General features: G+C 41.9%; 1 protein-coding gene across 4 annotated transcripts in view; it reads right to left on the reverse strand.

Moving 5' to 3' along the window:
* Positions 1-249: 249 nt before the first annotated feature.
* Positions 250-19,075, reverse strand: part of smad6b (SMAD family member 6b) — a 60,849-nt gene continuing 42,023 nt past the window's right edge. Inside the window, exons 5-10 of one of the 4 annotated variants that reach the window (XR_008570363.1) lie at positions 18,766-18,861; positions 18,490-18,530; positions 10,874-10,973; positions 9,312-9,394; positions 5,902-9,247; positions 250-2,260 (exon numbers count right to left, since the gene is read on the reverse strand). The gene's annotated coding sequence lies outside the window, so the exon portion shown is untranslated. Of the gene's footprint in view, positions 2,261-5,901; positions 9,248-9,311; positions 9,395-10,873; positions 10,974-15,618; positions 18,193-18,489; positions 18,531-18,701; positions 18,862-19,075 lie in introns of those variants that run through there. The other 3 variants (XR_008570365.1, XR_008570364.1, XR_008570362.1) reach the window with 3 other exon arrangements.

The following is a 19,075-nucleotide window of genomic DNA, read 5'->3' on the forward strand; positions in this document are numbered from 1 at the left end:
ATAGAAATTTCAAAAATGTGGTAAACATATTAGATCACTCACACACATCGCCAAAGCTAACGATTGTGAAATTAGTTTCCAAGCAATCAGAAGCTCCCCCGCTAAGAGCGACTGTATCCTTATGCATGAAATTGCTTGTGTTAATACGTGCTATGAATGGTGGCTAATGCAGTGAATAATTCTGACTGCACGTAATGATACTGCCTTCTATTAAATAGCTAAGTCGCAGCCCTGTGGCAATATGCTTGCAAATAGCCATGTATGGATAATTAAGCATTACTCCTGAACATTAAAACTTGTTTATTTCAGAGAGCTGCAGGAACAGGAGGCGCTTAGGCCTCTTTTTTTATACCATGTCTTGATGGCTTCTCATTAGTATTAGCATTTGACAAACTGTAAGCATTTCTATTTGTTGTACTTTATCCTAGTATGGATGACATTATTTTATGAAAAACACATTTTTTGTGTATTTACTGCTCTAATAAGAGCTAATTAGCTGAATAGTTGATCCACACTGAGGTCACAGGGGTCGAATAAAGCAGTGCCACCGGATTATGGAAGTTATTTTTTTTTAGCAAAATTAAACTACAGTACATCTTTTCTGTATGAATTCATTATTCTGATGGGGCTTAATGCTTTTATTCAACCCAACCCATGAGGATTGGAATGACACCCTGAATTCCTCAAGGCTCTGGATGTTGTAGGACTGTCTTGGTTGACACGTCTCTTCAACATTGCATGGAAGTCGGGAACAGTACCTCTGGATTGGTGAACCGGGGTGGTCTCGCTTTTCAAGAAGGTTGACTGGAGGATGTGTTCCAACTACGGGGAGATAACTATCCTCATCCTCTCTGGGAAAGTCTATTCCAGGTCTAGGCGCAGCCAAGGTGTCGAGGGGATCCAGTTGGGGGTCCTTAGTATCTCGTCTCTGCTATTCGCAGACGATCTGCTCCTGATCCTCATCAGGTTGTGACCTTCAGCGTTTACTGGATCGGTTTGCAACTGAGGGGCTATGCACACGGAAACATTTTCAGGTCAAAACGGCAACGTATTTTATAGTTTCAGCCTCTCATCCAGACGGGTACGGCGTTCTGGGTGATTTGAAGCGGTATTTTTTGAAAACGGCTTCCAGAGTAGGAAAATCTGAGAACGCCGGCTTGTCATTGCCGTGTAGACAGGCAATACGAGACCGATGACGTCACATGACCAGAAGTGAGTTTTGACGACAAACCACCATAATATCAGAATATTTCGACGTACATGACTCACCCCAGTCGACACTCTCCTCATATTTTGTTGTCTTACACTCCATAATGACTCGCCGAAGTAATTCCTCTTCTCTGAAGTCTTGAAAAGCAGAAAACAACATACTTTTTTCTTCTTCTATGATTTGTGGTGTGTCACGTGGTCCCGCCCGCGTGTAGGTGTGCTTGTGTATTATTATTATTATTATTATTAATATTATTGTTATTTTTCGGACAGGTGTTGGGATGCAACTGTTTACTAATCTGGCGCAGTATGGGCGCAACATTTTTTCAACCTGCCAAAAAAAATCTCAGGAACATTCCTGTGTGGACAGGGCCTGAGTGTGAAGCTTCTGGGATGAGACTCAACATCTCCAAATCTGAGGCCATAGTTGCAAGCCTCCGCGTTGGGAATGAGGTCTTGCCACAGGTGGAGGAGTTCAAGTATCTCGGGGTCTTGTTCACGAGTGAGGGAAGGTTGAAGCACGAGGTCGACAGGCGGATCGGTGCAGCTTCTGCAGTAATGCGGTTGCTGTACCGGACCGTCGTGGTGATGAGAGAGCTGAGCTGGAAGCTGTCAATTTACCCGTCCATCAATATTCCTACCCTCACCTATGGTAATGAGCTTTGGGTCGTGACCGAAAGAACGAGGTCGCGGATACAAGCAGCCGGAACGTAGGGTGCCCTTTCAGGGTGGCTGGACTCACCCTAAAGAAAGGGTGAGGAGCTCGGCCATCCAGGAAGGGCCCCGAGTAGCGCCGTTGCTCCTTCACATTGAGAGGAGCCATTTGAGGTGGCTCGGGCATCTAGTCTGGATATCTCCTGGACGCATCCCTGGTGAGGTGTTCCAGGCATGCCCAGCCAGTAGAAGGCCCCAGGCAGACCTAGGACATGCTGGAGGGATTATGTCTTATAGCTGGCCTGGGAACGCATTGGTGTTCTCCCAGTAGTGGTGGAATTGGTGGCCGGAGACCGGAAAGTCAGGGCTTCCCTACTGAGACTGCTGCCCCTGCAACCTGAAGTGGATAAGATGAAGAAAATGGAATGGAATAAACCACATGTGTCAAACCTGTGCCCTGGAGGGCCGAGACGCTGCAGTTTTTTTCTCCAACCAGTTTCTTCAGCAGGTGATTTAATTGATGAGCTCCTTCCCTCAAACTGAAGGTGTTGATCATTAAAATCACCTGCTTTAGTGACTGGCTGGAAAGAAAACCTGCACTGTCTCGGCCCTCCATGGCACGAGTTAGGGTTATATTGCTTAAAATTAGTGCTTTGAACAAATTAATTCACTTTATATTAGTTACTGTGGGAAACATAGCTTTGAAATTTGAAAAACTTGGAAGTCAACCACTTTCATGGACTTTGTCAAGTGAAACAGGGATGGCCACATCTGGCCCACCACACCCAAGTAATCAACTTGCCATCATTGCATTAGAAAAAAATGCGATGAGGGGCACAATTATGTTGAGTTAGACGACCCTTTATTTTTTATGCGTGTTTTCTAGGTTTTATGATGTAGTTGAGTCCATAACAATTAAGTTTATCGCCCTAACATCCCTCGTTAAGACTAGTCTTAATATCATTTTAAGGATGGAAAGGAAGTTGATTTTAATGTACCTTAGCAGATGATTTAATGTGGTTGCGGGAAAGGAAAGTAAAGCAATCAGGCTTGTTGCATCATTTAGCCTTTATGCATTGGCACCAGTGTGTGGTCAACGCATGCATTTTCAGCTAAATTTAGGGCCAGAAAGAGAGCCAATATAGATCTTATGTTAGTGCTTGTTGTGTTGTTATTAAAAGGATTCAGAATCCCTTTTTTTTGGCCCCTGAAAACTGTTTTTTCTTGTCTGCCAAACATACAAGAAAAGAGAGTAGATAAACCCCAAAAAGAAGAAGAAACTTACACCAGGATGACTGAGCTTCATTAACCACATAGCGGTGATGCCTGGGCTCTTTCAAATCCATATGCAAACCATTTGCTCCCTCCTCCTCCTCCTCCTCTTAAAACGTCTGGCTCATTAGTGTTGCCTTTATGACATGGCTTTACCTAAATGCTCTGGATTTTTCCACTACGCTTCCCAGCACGCTCTCAGGCTTGAAGTAGAAGCTGGAGGGACATTTTCTTGTGTCAGAAGCATTCCTCCATCGTGACTGCTTCAAAAACTACACAACATTTGAATTTTTCTATCATTTTGTCATTCATTTTTGTGAATTCTATTTATTTGCTTATTGTTTGTTTATGTCAGTTTTGTGTGGACAATACTAATAATACTAGTAATTATCCACTGACTTCATGTTATGCCCCTTCTTCTGTATCACTATTTATTCTCATTCTGTCAATGTTTAACGAAGGCATTGTTGTGTGATCATACAACATGTATTATTTATTACTTTTCAAGTTTTGTCTACTTTTACTCCCTTACTCACTTTATTTATTATTCTGTTTATTTCCTATTATTTCTTTCTTTACTATCTTTCTCATTACTTTTCATCTATCCGTTGATATCAGTGAACAAGCTATCCACAAGCTCAAACTGTACTATAAAACATGTTCATCCTTTTTATTCACCATAGAAAAACACTGGTAAAGTGGCACATGTTCAACACGGGAAGTGAACAACAACCAGTAATGACTGAAAAGCGGTGAAGGGGTAGAATAAATTAAATAAACTCCTACTCCTTCCTACTCCTTTGCCGGCATGTTGAATTGTGCGAGTGTAATGTAAATGGAAATTGTTTTTGCATGTTCGAAATCAACTAAACCATTAGCAAATAATATTTTATGTCTGTAATGTTGAATGCATTTAAAAGATGTAAAACACAAGGACAAGTAGCATGCATAGCTTCGAGTGTCGTAAATGCTCGGTGTTCTACACTTTCCTTTTTAACACTACCCCTCGTCGCCACTAAGTGGCAGTGTAACATTTCTTTGATTGCTCTTTACCGTTGTGCATTTAAAGTGTTTTCGCTTACAAGACAGTACTATGATGAACACTTTTGTTGTTTCACACCCTCACACAAACATTTTGAATATTCTTTGTCTATCTCAGTGAGGCTATACATGAGTACAGCATATATGTGGCACTGTTTTTTGCTTCAACAAGACAAACAGAATGCTAGTAGGCTGAAAACAACATGCTCCTGCATGAAATTCACTTCAGATACATTTTCCCTCTTTATCCATTCAATGGAAAATCCTATCCCGTAAAAGCAAGTGTGTGCCTTTGAACTGGCTTGGAGTTTTCGCTTTGCCATTTAGGAGAAATGAGGCTGAGTCGCCTGACACAGGACTTCCCATCAGCCGCCCTCAACCCTGCACACATGTTTCTGATAGAATACACAAGCCCCAGTAATCTGAGGGCAGCTCATTCAGAGAGAGAGAAGAGAGAGGAGGTGGGTAGTTTGGATTTTATAGGGAAAAAAGCTGGAGTGGGTGGAAGAAGGAGCAAGAAGAGGGAAGGTTGGACTAGAACAGAGTGGGAGCAGACCAAAGAGAAGGATAAAGGGAAACACTTTAAGGGCACATAGCTGTGTTTTTCTATACACTGCATGCTACACTGCTATGTTTCTTGGCAAAAGAAAGCTTTCTGGTTGTTTTGTTGGTATGTCCTGACTGTCATACAACTTTATAGTTAACCGCTGTGTAATACAACTAAAATACAGATCACTTGAAGACATTACACAGAAATGGAAGGGGCACAGGAAGGTGTTTGCAGAGCGACACTGTCACTTAGTGGTGTTTTATAGGTATTGCCGGTATTAATAAGTACGTTTTGCAGCACATCTTGCGCTCGTGGTTGTTTTGTCGCTGTCCAACCTGTCATACATGCTTTGAGAGAAGGTAACCACTGTATGATAAAACTAAGATAAAGTGATTCAACCTTTGAAGATGCCTGACACACCTACAGTATACTGGAGAGTGAATTCAGGGTTTCCGCTACATGTAATTGATCGTGGCTACTACAAAATAAAAGCCGCCACACCTTAAAAATGTGTTGTTTTTGGAACTAGAAAACAATTTGAAGTAACATATTGTATGAATGGATATATATGCTGTATAGATGGCTATATTGCTTATTATTTACACACATATTGACCACATTTAGTTTGAAAATGATTTCAAACACTCGTATCAAAAAAATGTTTTACTGCGCTTTATTTTGATAAGCATGCACCGGAATCGCCTGTCTGCATGCAAACATGATGCCTGCATTTAATGACGAATGAGCACACTGAGTGTGTTTGTAAATAAAGTGCAATTTAAAATGTCGGCAGTGCTCTCAGCAACTTTGCCATTAAATTAAAAGCGTTGCAATGTTCTTGGTTCATGTTCTGCAAGTTGTTGAAAAAAGTTAAATAAGTTCATAAATAAATAAGTCATACAAAAATTGCTATTTGTCCTAAAATTTAAAAAAAATAGTTAGAGGCCACCATGCACAGACTGCAGACAATAACCTTCCATGCTTGACTTGCTCTTGTCTTAAAACCTAGACAGACAAGTACAGGAGTCAGTATCACTGTGAGGGTTGCTATTTTAACTTGTGGGTGACGGAGTTCAGATAAGAAGAAGGTAGAGGGGGTCACATTCTAAAAGGTTGGTCCACGAGGAAGAGGATTAACTGTGAAATCAAAAACAGCCACAGCAGGGATAACTCACTCAAAAAAGTTACTCTGGTCTCCTAAAGGGCAGGCAGCTTGGCAACACCTCAAGTGAAGAGAGACGTCCTGATCTTCCCGTTGCCTTTAAACACACATGTCACAAGTGCGCTTGTCTTACTGCAGGCAAACAGGAAAAGACATTAGCTGGAAAACATGAAAACATGAACATGAAAACATATACAAGATATGTGACATTTAAACTGAACGTGATCTTTGTAAAGGCTGGATTTTTCGGTAGAGCTGGCACAGTGTGCACATACGTACCAAATGCTGTGACCCGGTACATGATACCATTGCAGCTCCTTAGTGTAACAACCAGGAGATCAACAAATAGATTGTAAATAATAACAATAATAATAATAATGCCAATTAACACTGAGAAGGTCTCTTGCCTGAGTGATCTCATTTTGTGTAGGACAGAGTGACAATGCAAACAGACACAGACAACACAAACAAGACAACTGACACTGTTGCCTTGAGGAAGGAAATAAAGTTAAGTGTGTTGTCATGAGTGCGTGCGATGACAGAGAGCTCACGGCACTCGTTCGGGGGCCTTTGGGCTCGTTTAGCTGACCTCAGTGAAAGCAAACCTCATGACAGAAGGTCTGGTGTTGTGTGTGTGTGTGTGTGTGTTTGTGTGCCCGCACCGCTCTGGAGCCAGACGGTCTGCCGGCCGCCAGCTTTGCTTGCTTATAACGGTTGAGAACATCCGATCCCCTTGGGGAGAACGGGAGGGGTGGGAGGAGAGGCTACTGCTTACCACTTTCCTCTCTGTCTTTATCTCGGCTATTTAGACAAAGAACAAGCATTAGGCCGCTCAGCAGCTACGTGGTTTATTATGCACGTCAATGAGTATGTGTGCATGTGTGTGTGTGCAAGACAAGTAGGCTACGGTGGAATGGAACATGCTGAAAGACCTACATGTTCTGCCTCAAAAGCCAAACAAAACTTCAACGTCAACAAATCTTAGACTGTTAGAGTAAGAACTCAGTGGACATCCTAATCATCCACAAGTAGCAGTGATGGCAAAAAGCGGATGTATGATAATAACCCGATAACTACAAAAGAGACGTACTTAAGCTTCTGCCTGCTCAGAACAATATGAGCAATACAGTGAATTAAATATCAGCTGCATGCACAAATTACTTTGACTGAACAGATGTATGTTGCATGTACAATGACTTAAACAGTATACCAACACAACTACAAAGATGCTGCCTGCCAACAGACACACACAAATTAATTCCAGCAATATCTACAGCAACTACAACACTTCATGTTATGTATAAACCCTATACACTTCTTCAAAAAAGTGTATTTTTACAGCACCCCTACTGTGTCAAAACATACATCATCTTTTAATCCAACAAATGGTTTTCAAAAGTCAGGAGGACAAGCAGGACAAGCAGCCTTTGCCCTTACTTGTAGTGTTTCTTGGCAAAGTGACATCACCAACCACTGGCCTGGCATGCAGCGTCGTTTTTTGCAGGTCCGTGTGAACAGGGATTGTTTTGACTATATTGTGAAACTTGACAGTTTTGACTAAATTGTTGCTGTGTCAACGTACACTCAAACTAATGGAGTTTTCTGTCTTGGATGTGGCTCGTTGTTGAGAAGAATTCCATTGCAGGTAAGCAAGCAAAACATCCCAGTGTCAAATTATTTCATTGATGAACATGTCCCTTTCATCCTCCCATACACATTACTTGCACTAATTCATTTATCATGCAGGGAGGAGGCTGTTGCCTTGTGCGTGGACAGAAACAAATGGTCCCTAATCAGCACCAGGTGCTGGTGTTTAACCATGACAGAAGACTTCCACTCCTCCTCACAGAGCTGCTGCACGCTCACTCTGACCAGCCAGCACAAGCTTTCACACGTGGCCCTCAGGAAAGTGTTGGCCATTCATGAAAAAATAAGGAACATTTTTACAAGTATAAATTGCATAACTTGTAGGGTGGGGAATTTTCACTCGCTCGACTGTCCCAAAATAGTGCAATTTGTTTCCCCGTGTGTAACGTAAGGTGGAAAGCAAACAAGGTTGAGCTGAGCCTGTGTTGGACAAGCTTTCACGAGTCAGTGTGGGAACAGGCAGCCTTCTCTCTCCATGACTGCATGGAAAGAAAAAAGGGAAAAGTGAGGCGAGAAGAGGACAAGCTGGTTTTCTGAGGGAGAACATGGTTGTCAAGTTGGAGATTCATAGAACAAGAATGTTTCGTTGTGTTCTGCCAACATTAGAACCATACAACCAAGTTTGCAAAGCCAAGAACATAACATATCGACCCATTCACGGGCCCGATGCATATAAAACACATTTCCCCAAATTTCTGTCCATGTGAAAGCAAATTTTCAGCCTAACTCCACTCTTTCTTGTAGGGAGATACAAGCTGTACATTTAGATGAATGTAAGTGTGTTTAAAACTAATGACAATATGTACAACAGTGCACAAAATACTTCATGTTCACATAAAAAGGTGTATGTTATTGGAATACTGTTATTACAGTGTTAGCGTGGTTTTCATGATTAATCCGTCCCAACGGGTCAGTCGAAAACCGAACTGCACGAAACACAAATCAATAAGAAGAAATAATCTTAATCCAAACAATCTTTTCCTGACATGCCAAAATATTAACACGAAACACAGTTTATAGAGAATAAGAGCAGTTTTGCATGCGTAAATCAATGCTAAATACATATAAATGATGAATGAATGGATAAATGAACATTAATTAATTAACATCAATTTTACCTTTATTGAAAATGCTTGTTGGGTAAGACAGCGAAAGCGGATGGGGAGGAAGGGAGAGCCACATGGACACCGCCTTCATGCTTTGCTACGACGTCTTTCTTGAATTCAGTAGTGCTTCTCACCTTCTTTATCAAAGTGCTGGCACATGCAACTTTCTTTGGCATAAAATGTCACATGACTCCTTAATGTCATCATCATCATCAATGCATCAGTTTGTCATGGACAGTGTACCGATTGCCCTGAAGACATCATGACACCACTAACCACTAGAAAATGTCACATCTTACTGAATTAGTTTCATATTGAAATGGAACTATTAAACATCTGCAGCTAATCCATTTTCCATTGTATGCCTTTGCTTTGATGGAACCTTCCACTCACCAAAGTTGTCTTTTTCCTTACACTTTCATCTCTTAAATCATCCACAGGTTAGCGCTCACGCTGCGAGTCATCATCTGCTACCCAGATCCCTCCAAGTGTGTCCAGTAGCCGGCTCGGCTCGACACACTAACAACACGGGACTGAGTCCAAACAATGGTCACATCTGGCGACTCAGCTGGCCGACAGCCATCACATGCTCTTCTTCTTCTCCTTCTGTGGTGTACATTACAAGTCAGTTTAAGCATTCATTTCCATGCCTACGCAGCATGAAGCATACCTCATACAGACGTTCTTTGTAGACAGAGGTCACATAAAGTTGACACTTAGCATGGCGAGCGTTCTGAGTGACTTTCACAGGTGCTACCACAAACAAATAGACTCCTGATCAAAATCTTAAGACCAGTTGAAAAATTGCTAGAATTTTCATTTTGCACATTTGGATCTTAATGAGGTTTTAAGTTGAGCATATGCAAAAACAAGACGGGGGAGTGAGACAAAAAGCACTTAGAAAAAGTAATTTATTGGAAACAACAATTAAACTGATATAGGCTGTTTATTACCTGATCAAAAGTTTAAGACCATCGCTCAAAAAATAACAAAAAACTCTCCAAACCAGAACAAAAAATGTTCTCAGTAGGACTCAGGAATGAGTAGCTCCACCGTTCTTGTTAATCACTTCAAAAATTGGTTTGGGCATGCTTGATGCGAGTGTTTCCAGGAGGCTAGTGGGAACATTGCTCCAAGTGGTGAAGATGCCTTCACGAAGGGCATCAACTGTCTGGAACTGATGGCCATTTTTATAAACTTCCCTTGCCATCTATCCCCAAATGTTCTCAACTTGATTTAGATCAGGGGAACACGCAGGATGGTCCAAAAGAGTGATGTTATTCTCCCTGAAGAAGTCCTTGGTCAAGCAAGCATTGTGAACTACAGTGTTGTCCTGTTGAAAAACCCAGCTGTTACCACACAGACGAGGGCCCTCAGTCATGAGGGATGCCTGCTGCAACATCTGCACGTAAGCACCTGCCGTTTGACGACCCTGCACCACCTGAAGCTCCAGTGTTCCACTGAATGAAAAAGCACCCCAGACCATGATGGACCCCCCTCCACTGTGCCGGGTAGAAAACATCTCAGGTGGGATCTTCTTGTCATGCCAGTAACGTTGGAAACCATTTGGACCGTCAATGTTACATTTTTTCTCATCAGAGAATAAAACTTTTTTCCACCTTTCAATGTCCCATGGTTGATGCTCCCTGGCAAAGTCTAAAAGGATAGTTTTGTGGCGTTGAAGGAGATGAGGTCTTTGAGTTAGTTTTTGTTTTTTAAACCTTTTTCCCGCAGATGCCATCTGATGGTTATTGCGCTGCAGTTGGTACCAGTAATGGTCTTAATGTGGGTTGAAGACCGCCTTGTGTCTTGATGGACAGCCAATCGGATCCTCTGGCTCAGCACAGGTGTGATTTTTTTGGGTTTACTACTTTACTGTTTTTGTTCCATAATGCTCAGGATCTTTCAAAAAATTTAGAATGACTGATTTACTGCGCCCAACCTCAGCAGCAATGACACGCTGCGAGAGACCTTGCTTATGCAGCTCGACAAAAAGAGAAAGCTTCAGGAAGGCATGACAGTGTGAATGAATGCCTCACAGAAAATTAAAATTTCATTTTTTTTTTTTGGTTTTTGTTTAAATTACAAGTTCCAAATTTTTTTTGTCTAACTCCCCCTTCTTGCTTTTGCATATTGTAGCTCTACTTAAAACCTCATTAAATTCCAAATGTTCAAAATGGAAATTCTAGCAATTTTTCAACTGGTCTTAAGATTTTGATCATGTCTGTATACCACTGGGGATGAACTGTGGTCAGGTGACACAGCCAGAAGGGATCAGATAAAAGTGAAGAATGTCCTGTGAGGCATGATGTCGTCCCCCATGTTTGCATGTCTGTGTGAGCAAACAAAAATATCCATCTGGGAATCAGCTTGATGGTCTTTTTTGGACAAATGCTCTATGACTTCTCACGATGGAGAATACACAGCTTGAATCTTGACAGCAATGATTAGGGTTGGGCATCGAGTCTTGATCATCGATGAGAACTGGGACTAACATTCGGATTCTCATGGGATCGTTTAAATGTGTTCGTTTCAAATTCCAAGATTCGATACACACTTCGCCGACCAGAAGAAATAGCCGCAAACACCAACGAAGAAGAAGCGGCGACATTTGCAACACAATGATATAATGCAAAGGAGGGTGCATGATCAACATGACTAATATTCACACATTCATGGTGTAGAAATAACAGTTAATGCGCTATGTCACACTTCCTCTAAGCAGTCAGTATCTGGGAAGTCAAACAATAAATGACGTCTGTCTCACGCCAATGTAAACCAGGGTTTCAGAATGCTAGCTGATGTGGAAGTTTGGTGTAAATAAAGGACGGGATCTATGGCTACGACTAGGCAAGTTTGTTACGTCTCTGTTAGCAGCAGTCAAAGGACCTCCTCAACTCACACAACACACTTCCGGCCTTCAAAATAAAAACGCTTTCAGCTTTAACTTCTCTTCATCTTCTTCTCCTCCTGAACAGGGATTGACAAGTTCTCATTGTTCCTGGCCCGTTAAGCGAGCCAACAAAAGATCTCTTGTTTAAGTCTTTGCTCTGTTTGAAAGAATACTTTGATATTAAAAACTTTGCTGGGGGGGGGTTGGCAAACGAGAGTAAGATGAAAAGGACGGAAACACATTCTTACGGTCTGCTAAGCCATGTAGTCTGTAGGTGTAACCGCATAACAGACAAATATTTGTGCAGGGAAAACAAAACAGAGCAGCTCTTTGACGTCTACATGTGCTAAGCTGGATGGGCCTCCAGTGTGCCTTCAGGTTGTCCTGCTGTAACAATCACCTGCCTTTCTCTAGGACTCATACACAGACAACACTGCAAGCCCTTGTAGGATGCCAGGACATGCCATACAAATGAAACACAAGCGGATGACCTGCAGCACACAGACGTTACAATGGAACTCTGTAGACTAAAAATCCTGATTTAGATCTGCACTAACTGTTCACCTTCATGTATCCACTCCTTTCTTTATAAGCCTCAATGTTGTCATTAGTATTCATGACCATTCACTGAGAAATTAAGACAAACATCCATCACTGTTTAACTTGTCATGTTACACGCATTGTTCTGTTTATTTAATCAAAAGTTTTTAAAAAAATCGTTCTTTTAAAAATCTTTCTGTGTACTAGACAGACGAGGCCCATATACGTACAAATCTTCTTTCTCGTTAAAATTTAGTGGGTGTGGCTTACATGCCAGTGTGCTCTATAGTCCAGAAATGACAGTACATGTCTTGTACTTCTTTGACTTTTGTTTTGTCACATTGGCTTATTGTCCTGTCATTTACATCTTTCTCTGTCAGCCCTACCACCTCCATGTCTTCTCTATACACATCTAGAAACCTCCTCTTTGGTATTCCCCTTCTACTCCTGCCCGCAGCCCCATCTCTAGCATCCTTCTACCCATAAAATCACAATCCCTCCTTCTCACATGGCCAAGTAATCTCAGTCTGGCATCTCTGACCGTGTCTCCCACATGTCTAAAGTGGGCTGTTCCTCTGATCTGCTCGTTTCTATCTGCTCGTCACTCCCAACAAAAATATAAGCATCTTCAGTTCTGCCTCTGGTCTGTTGGTGAGAGCTGTCGTCTCCAGACCATACATCAGGGCTGGTCTCACGGCTGTCCAGTAAATCTTTCTCTTCATGTTTACTGATATTCCTGATGCTCTATGTACTTAACCCTATGTACTTAAATTACTCCTCTCTGTGTAATGCTAGTGTAGATGTGTGATAGTACGTTAAACAAACCATACTGCCTTACGCCTTAAGAGCTGCGTTCGTCAGTGTCTACTGGCTCGACTCTCATTTGTTAGGGATGTGTGGTCACGGGATCGAACCTGGTAGTGTGCAGAGATGGACCTTGTGAGGCTTATCAGCTTTATGCCCCTGTAGTTGTCACATCTCTGCACATCACCCTTGTTCTTAAAGATTGGCACTAATACGCTGTCCCTCCATTCCTCACGCAACCTTTCATTTTCTAAGGTATTATTGAACAAACTTGTTAAAAATATCACTCCTGTCTCACCTAAACACTTCCATACCTTTGCAGGTATGTCATCAGGCCCAACTGCCCTCCTATTATTTATCCTCTTCAGCCTTACCGATGTCTGGAATGTCCTCATATACAGCAGTCACAACTTCTCCCCCCATTCTCTCTCTGTCTCATTTGCTACATTAATACATTTTTTTTAAGTATTCTTTTCATCTTGCGTTCACACTATCCTCACTTGTGAGCACATTCTCATCTCTGTCCTTGGTCACGCAAACCTGCTGCACATGCTTCCCATTTCTCTGCCATGTCACAATAAAGGTCCTTTTGCCAGTATAGAGGTCCTTTTCTCCTTTCTTATTGTCGAGTCCAGGGGTCGCCAACCCGTCGATCTTTGGGACTTTGCCGGTTGATTGCGAGAACATTTTGAAAAAAAATTACTCTCCTGATCAAAATCTTAAGGCCAGTTGAAAAATTGCTAGAATTTGCATTTTGCACATTTGGATCTTAATGAGGTTTTAAGGAGAGCTACAATATGCAAAAACAAAAAGGGGGAGTGAGACAAAAAATATTTGTAACTTGTAATTTACACAAAAAAAAACCCCAAAACTGAAATAGGTTGTATATCACCTGATCAAAAGTTTAAGACCACAGGCTAGAAAAGCCCAAATGTGGTCAAAATGTTCATTTTCTGTCAGGCATTCACACTGTCATGCCTTCCTGATGGCTAAAGCTGAGAAGCTTTCTCTTTTTGAACGCGGTCGGATCGTCGAGCTGCATTAGCAAGGCCTCTCACAGCGTGCCATTGCTGCTGAGGTTGGGCGCGGTAAGACAGTCATTTTACATTTTTTGAAAGATCCTGAGCATTATGGAAGAAAAAAGTCAAGTGGCATTTTTTATATTTGTTTGTATTTTTAGAATGGTTACAGATTTCATAGGATATTTGTAGTTATATTTCCTTTATGTGAATCCATCAGACCCTAACCACGCCTTCTAGCAAAAAGGTTACTTGTCTGATTTCCTATGTGAAAATACAGACAAAAAAAAGCCCGAGGAGTTTGAGTCCGAGGATCGGAGACTAGGCAAATAACTATAGCTAGCTAGCTAGGCTGCTGTCAGAGAGACAGCAGAGCCAGGCAAAATGTATAAACAAAGATGGTAGAAGAGGCGAACTTCAATGAGATTCAAAGGTGAGCGATCACACACGCTGCCATCAATTGGCTTAGACTGTGACAAGCTGTCGTCAATTGACTACACATTTCACAGACTACTTTCCATTCTCACCGTAATAAGGGACGTCCCTGGTCAACTCAATACAGAACACTTTTATCTGGTCGCACATGCACAAGTAGATGAAAAATTCACTCGCAATGTCTCATATTTTAGTCGCAAAATGCGACCATTTAGTCGCAGTCTGGAGCACCTGAAATAGTTTTAAAAACCAAGCAAACCTCAAAGCTGCCTTTTTTTTACTTCGTTTTTTATTCAGCTCTGCTTTCTGAGGAAATCTAACTAAATCTAAATTCATCTAACTGTTTGTTAGTTCCTTCTTTGGCCTTTGTGAACCGAATTGGAAGATCCAGAGGAATTAATACAAATGCGCTAATAACCGCCCCCAGGCGAGCTCCTAATCAGGATAATAGCAGAGGCGCCTTGCGAGCAGAAAGAAGAAGTGAAGAGTTCTCATCATGACACTTGCTTCTGCATTCTTGCAGGATGGCTGACATGCGGCAGCTTGTCACTCGTGCTTGCGCTCTCATCTCAACACCGCTGCCCTTCATTCCACAACACTCTTGCACATGGAAAGTGAGGCCCGCTCTTGAGTTATGTGCTTGTGAGACATGTTTTATGTCCCCTGGAGGTCAGCCGTCAACCCTCACTTCTCCTCCAGGAACTGAGCTTAGTCTTCAGTATTCATTACCTCAACTTAGAACATGATGGTATCTTCATTGTTGGTTAGTTACTTTCAGTCATGTTTACTCCAGCTTGTACAGGGTCGGGCAAAATGATCTGACACATTTGTAGGTTAAATAAAAGGCAAATAAAGTAAGTATTTTCGAAAAGTACATATAATGCCATTCTGTTTCATTATGTTTTAAAAGTTAAATCAGTCAAATGGGATCCATTATTGTCCACACACTCAATGCAGATCCAGTAGTTCTGAAGTTGGTAACCCATAACAAGATGGTGTTTGGAGCTGGTACGGAATCATGTCTACCAAGATTGAAGTGCAAATGGAATGCTCGTTGTGTTGCAGTTACAGATTCGTTTGTTTTGATAGTTTCCACAATGAAAGCGCGATGCTCACCAGTCCAATTCATGGCAGCAACTGAAAAAGAAACGAAAACCAATGGCATTATAAAGAAACAAAGCAAAATGGCATTATATGAAAAAAATGCCATTATATGTACTTTTCAAAAATAAAAACACTTTTTTTGTTTCATTACTTTATTTGCCTTTTATTTATCCTACAAATGTGTCAGATCATTTTGCATGACCCTGTATGTATGTTTGTTAGTAAGCTAGTTCTCAATGACTAGTGTCCTCAATTACATTTGTCCAAGGGCCATAATTTTTGGCGACCGACTTTTGGGTTGTGTAGCTGTTTTCAGTGGGTCGGGGTGTCAAAAAAAATGTCTAATGACCCGATGTATGTGGACGCACCTTGCAACTGTGCTATTTGCTTGCTCCGCTACCACGAGATGCGTGCCATGCTTAGTGGGAGGGGAAGGACATCTCAGACATGATTCATCATCTTTACATAAATATGTTATATAATGTTTAGAATTATGTTCTACATTGTTCCATTTTTGAAGGCAAACGGTAAATTCTCAAAGATTACATTCATAGTTCATGGCGCCACTCATGACGAACTAGCTCTCGCAGTTCAGCCTTATTTCCAGAAGTGACGTCATCGGGGTGACACCGCTCAGCTAAAGCGGAGTAAACAAACTAGGGATGCCCCGATCCGCATTTTTTGTCTTCCGATCCGACCTGATTTTTGTATAGTCTTGCCGATCCGATCCGGTAGAGACCGTTTTTTTTTGTTTGTTTGTTTTTTAAATAATAATACATTTTTGTTGCAAACATGAATTTGTAGAATTGAATATGGTTATGAAAATAGCTCTTCAAAGCATGACAAAATAATGGAACCAAAGTATTGCTGAATTTAATTTTTCTTTTACACAGCATGACCAACAATATTGTTTGTCTTTTGTAACAAACCTCTGTGAATCAGGTCCCTAATCCAATAAAAGTCCATCCAATAAAAGATAACACTGAAAAAAATGGGCATGCAAAAATACTTTTAAGGTAGGACTGTGATTTGTGGTGTGATTTAGAATATATGATTTGTTTTTTTTTTTAACAAACTCTCTTATTTTTTCCCAAATTCCGGGGTACTGCAATGATTCATTCATCTGTCCACCAGCAGCCATGGCCAATGATAAGCTTTGCTGGGAAGAAATGCATGATGGGAAACCGTTAAAATAGTTGTTCTTTATTCTCAACTGATATTGGTACGTGTGTGTTTCTTACCTACCTTTTGAGTGTTAAGTTGCCGTGTGATGACTTTTGCATTCTTTCTAAGATGACACTGTGAGTCAGACTCTTATATTGAGTAATGACCTCCAGCGATTTCCGATGGGTTGGTTGGCAAGCTTGTTGTGAGTTTTCTCATCGCTCATGATTGCCTCCTGGTCCTCATAGACTCGTGCGTGCCCCAATATGCCATTTTATGACTGGGACATGTGCGGCTTATAGTCCGGTGTGGCTTAGATATGTACACATTTGTTTTTCTCTCTGAATTTAGTGGATGCGGCTTAAACACCGGTGTGTCATATAGGCCGGAAATGACGGTACTTTTTGTATGAACACATGCTCCTCCACGCTTCAACTGTGCTCAGGCGACTGACCCCGCTGTTGCCTCCTGCGGGCTCATTCCTATTTGCAATAGTTGCCCATGTTAATGGCTGTCAGAACATCATCAGGGCCCCACTGGCTCTGACACGCCACCGCCGCCACTTGGCCCTGTCGCCACAGGCAAGGGGGACGGGCGATCGCATAAATCTAGCCAGGAATCTTCCAGAGAGGCACGTCAACCAGATGACACGAGAGCAGCAGTAGATAAGAAAGCGAGCTGGTTTACCTGAACGCAACGTCAGATATGGCAATCAGGTATCTGATCTATATGATAAATGCTTGCAGTGGGAACACACAAATCTATGTCGTGATAGAGGAACGCGGCTAAGGCCTGGGGAGGAAGATGAGGAGTTGAATAATTTGACATACTTCCTTTTTCATTCCACGACATCTGCTGCTGGGCTGCTCTCTAGTGGAACTGCTGACAGACGTTAGCATTCACAGTTTCTCTGCTCGGGCTTTAACAGGAGCCAGATGAAAGACGGCAGCAGCTTAAGACAGTGTCGGGCCTCGTGTGGGGATGCACAGGACAAGTGGACGTGGAGGCAAACAAAAGCAGCAGGAATGTCAAACGCAGGGATCGTGTTGCACAGCCCTCCAGGAATAAGACACAGTATTAAGAGAGGCTGCTCTTCATGGATGGGGAGCCCTCAGGGGACACTTATGTTCTCAAGGGACATACACATGGCACGCCACTAAAGCATCATGCCTGAAGGGGACTCAACATGTCTTCTGTGGCTACTTAAAAGGCCAAGTTCCTGTCAATCAGTCGTTAATAAGTTTAAGAAGCAGAACATGAAACACCTTGCTTGAGTTTAGAAATGAACTGTCAATGATGAAGTGTTTCTTCTGTCGCTGCAGAATGCAAATGTAAATTTGACTGCAGGGCATGACATCCTGTAGAGCAGGGCTGCCCATGGCTTCAATCGCGAGCTACTGGTTGATCACGAAGGTAGTTTGGGTCGATCGCATAAACGTTACTTCACAGATGTCATATGACATCAGTCAGCTGTCATTAAGCTTTACTTTCCCTCACAACTGGCCTGGGAACACCTTGGTGTCCTCCCGGTGGAACTGGGGGAGGTGGCCGGGGATCGGGAAGTCTGAGACTGCTGTCCACGCGGCCCGTACCTGGATAATTATATTTAATGTTTTATATATTATTAAATATTCAGTTTTTTTATATATATGTTTTAGAGTAAGAGATAGATCATGCTGATTTATAGCTTGCATGCTGTGCACCTTGAAATACATGTACAATGTATGCCATAATTGTATTGATGTATTCCAATGTAACTTGCATGCATGTTCAAATAAATTAAACCATTACCATTACCGCCTTCAATTTATAACTGGATCATTACTCTGTATTCAATATAAACTATGCGTTGGAAAGAAAAAAACAGTGCCATCCTGTAGGGAACTCACCCAGTATGTTCATGGTGCAGAATCATCACTGGACACCTCATCTGTCAAGAGGACAACACACTCTCAACACCAGCTTTCTCCACTATTTATGTTCATTGAGACACAGCATGTTTTCGCCTTCGTGGCGGACACAGCAGCCAGGATGCAAGTGCGTGTACACATATGTTAACAAACACACATACACATTCCAGAACCCATGCTGGCACACATACATTCAGCGGGTATGTTGACGTGGAGACAAGCTGTAGTGCGTGCCCGAAGAACGCGTAACCTGACCTCCAGGCTGGAATTGAAGCCTCCTCACTCATTTTGTAGCGAGATGTAGCTACATGATGTCATCTCCAACAAGTGAAGGATGTGCCGCTCAGAACACTGGAGACACAAGATGAGCAGAAGAAGACGAGCTCTGGATTTAGGATGTTCCAGAATGTAAATGAAAGATAACATAAAGAAAACAGAACACATTTTATAAAAGTAGAGGTGTCATGCAAAAAGCAGGGCTATTTATCTAAATTGCTGAGGGACGCATGTTCAGAAAGGAGTGGACGTCTTCCTTCAATATTATTATTATCCAAGCGAAGAGTGA

The sequence above is a fragment of the Dunckerocampus dactyliophorus genome, chromosome 5 (assembly GCF_027744805.1).
Source record: "Dunckerocampus dactyliophorus isolate RoL2022-P2 chromosome 5, RoL_Ddac_1.1, whole genome shotgun sequence".
Taxonomy (NCBI): Eukaryota; Metazoa; Chordata; class Actinopteri; order Syngnathiformes; family Syngnathidae; genus Dunckerocampus; species Dunckerocampus dactyliophorus.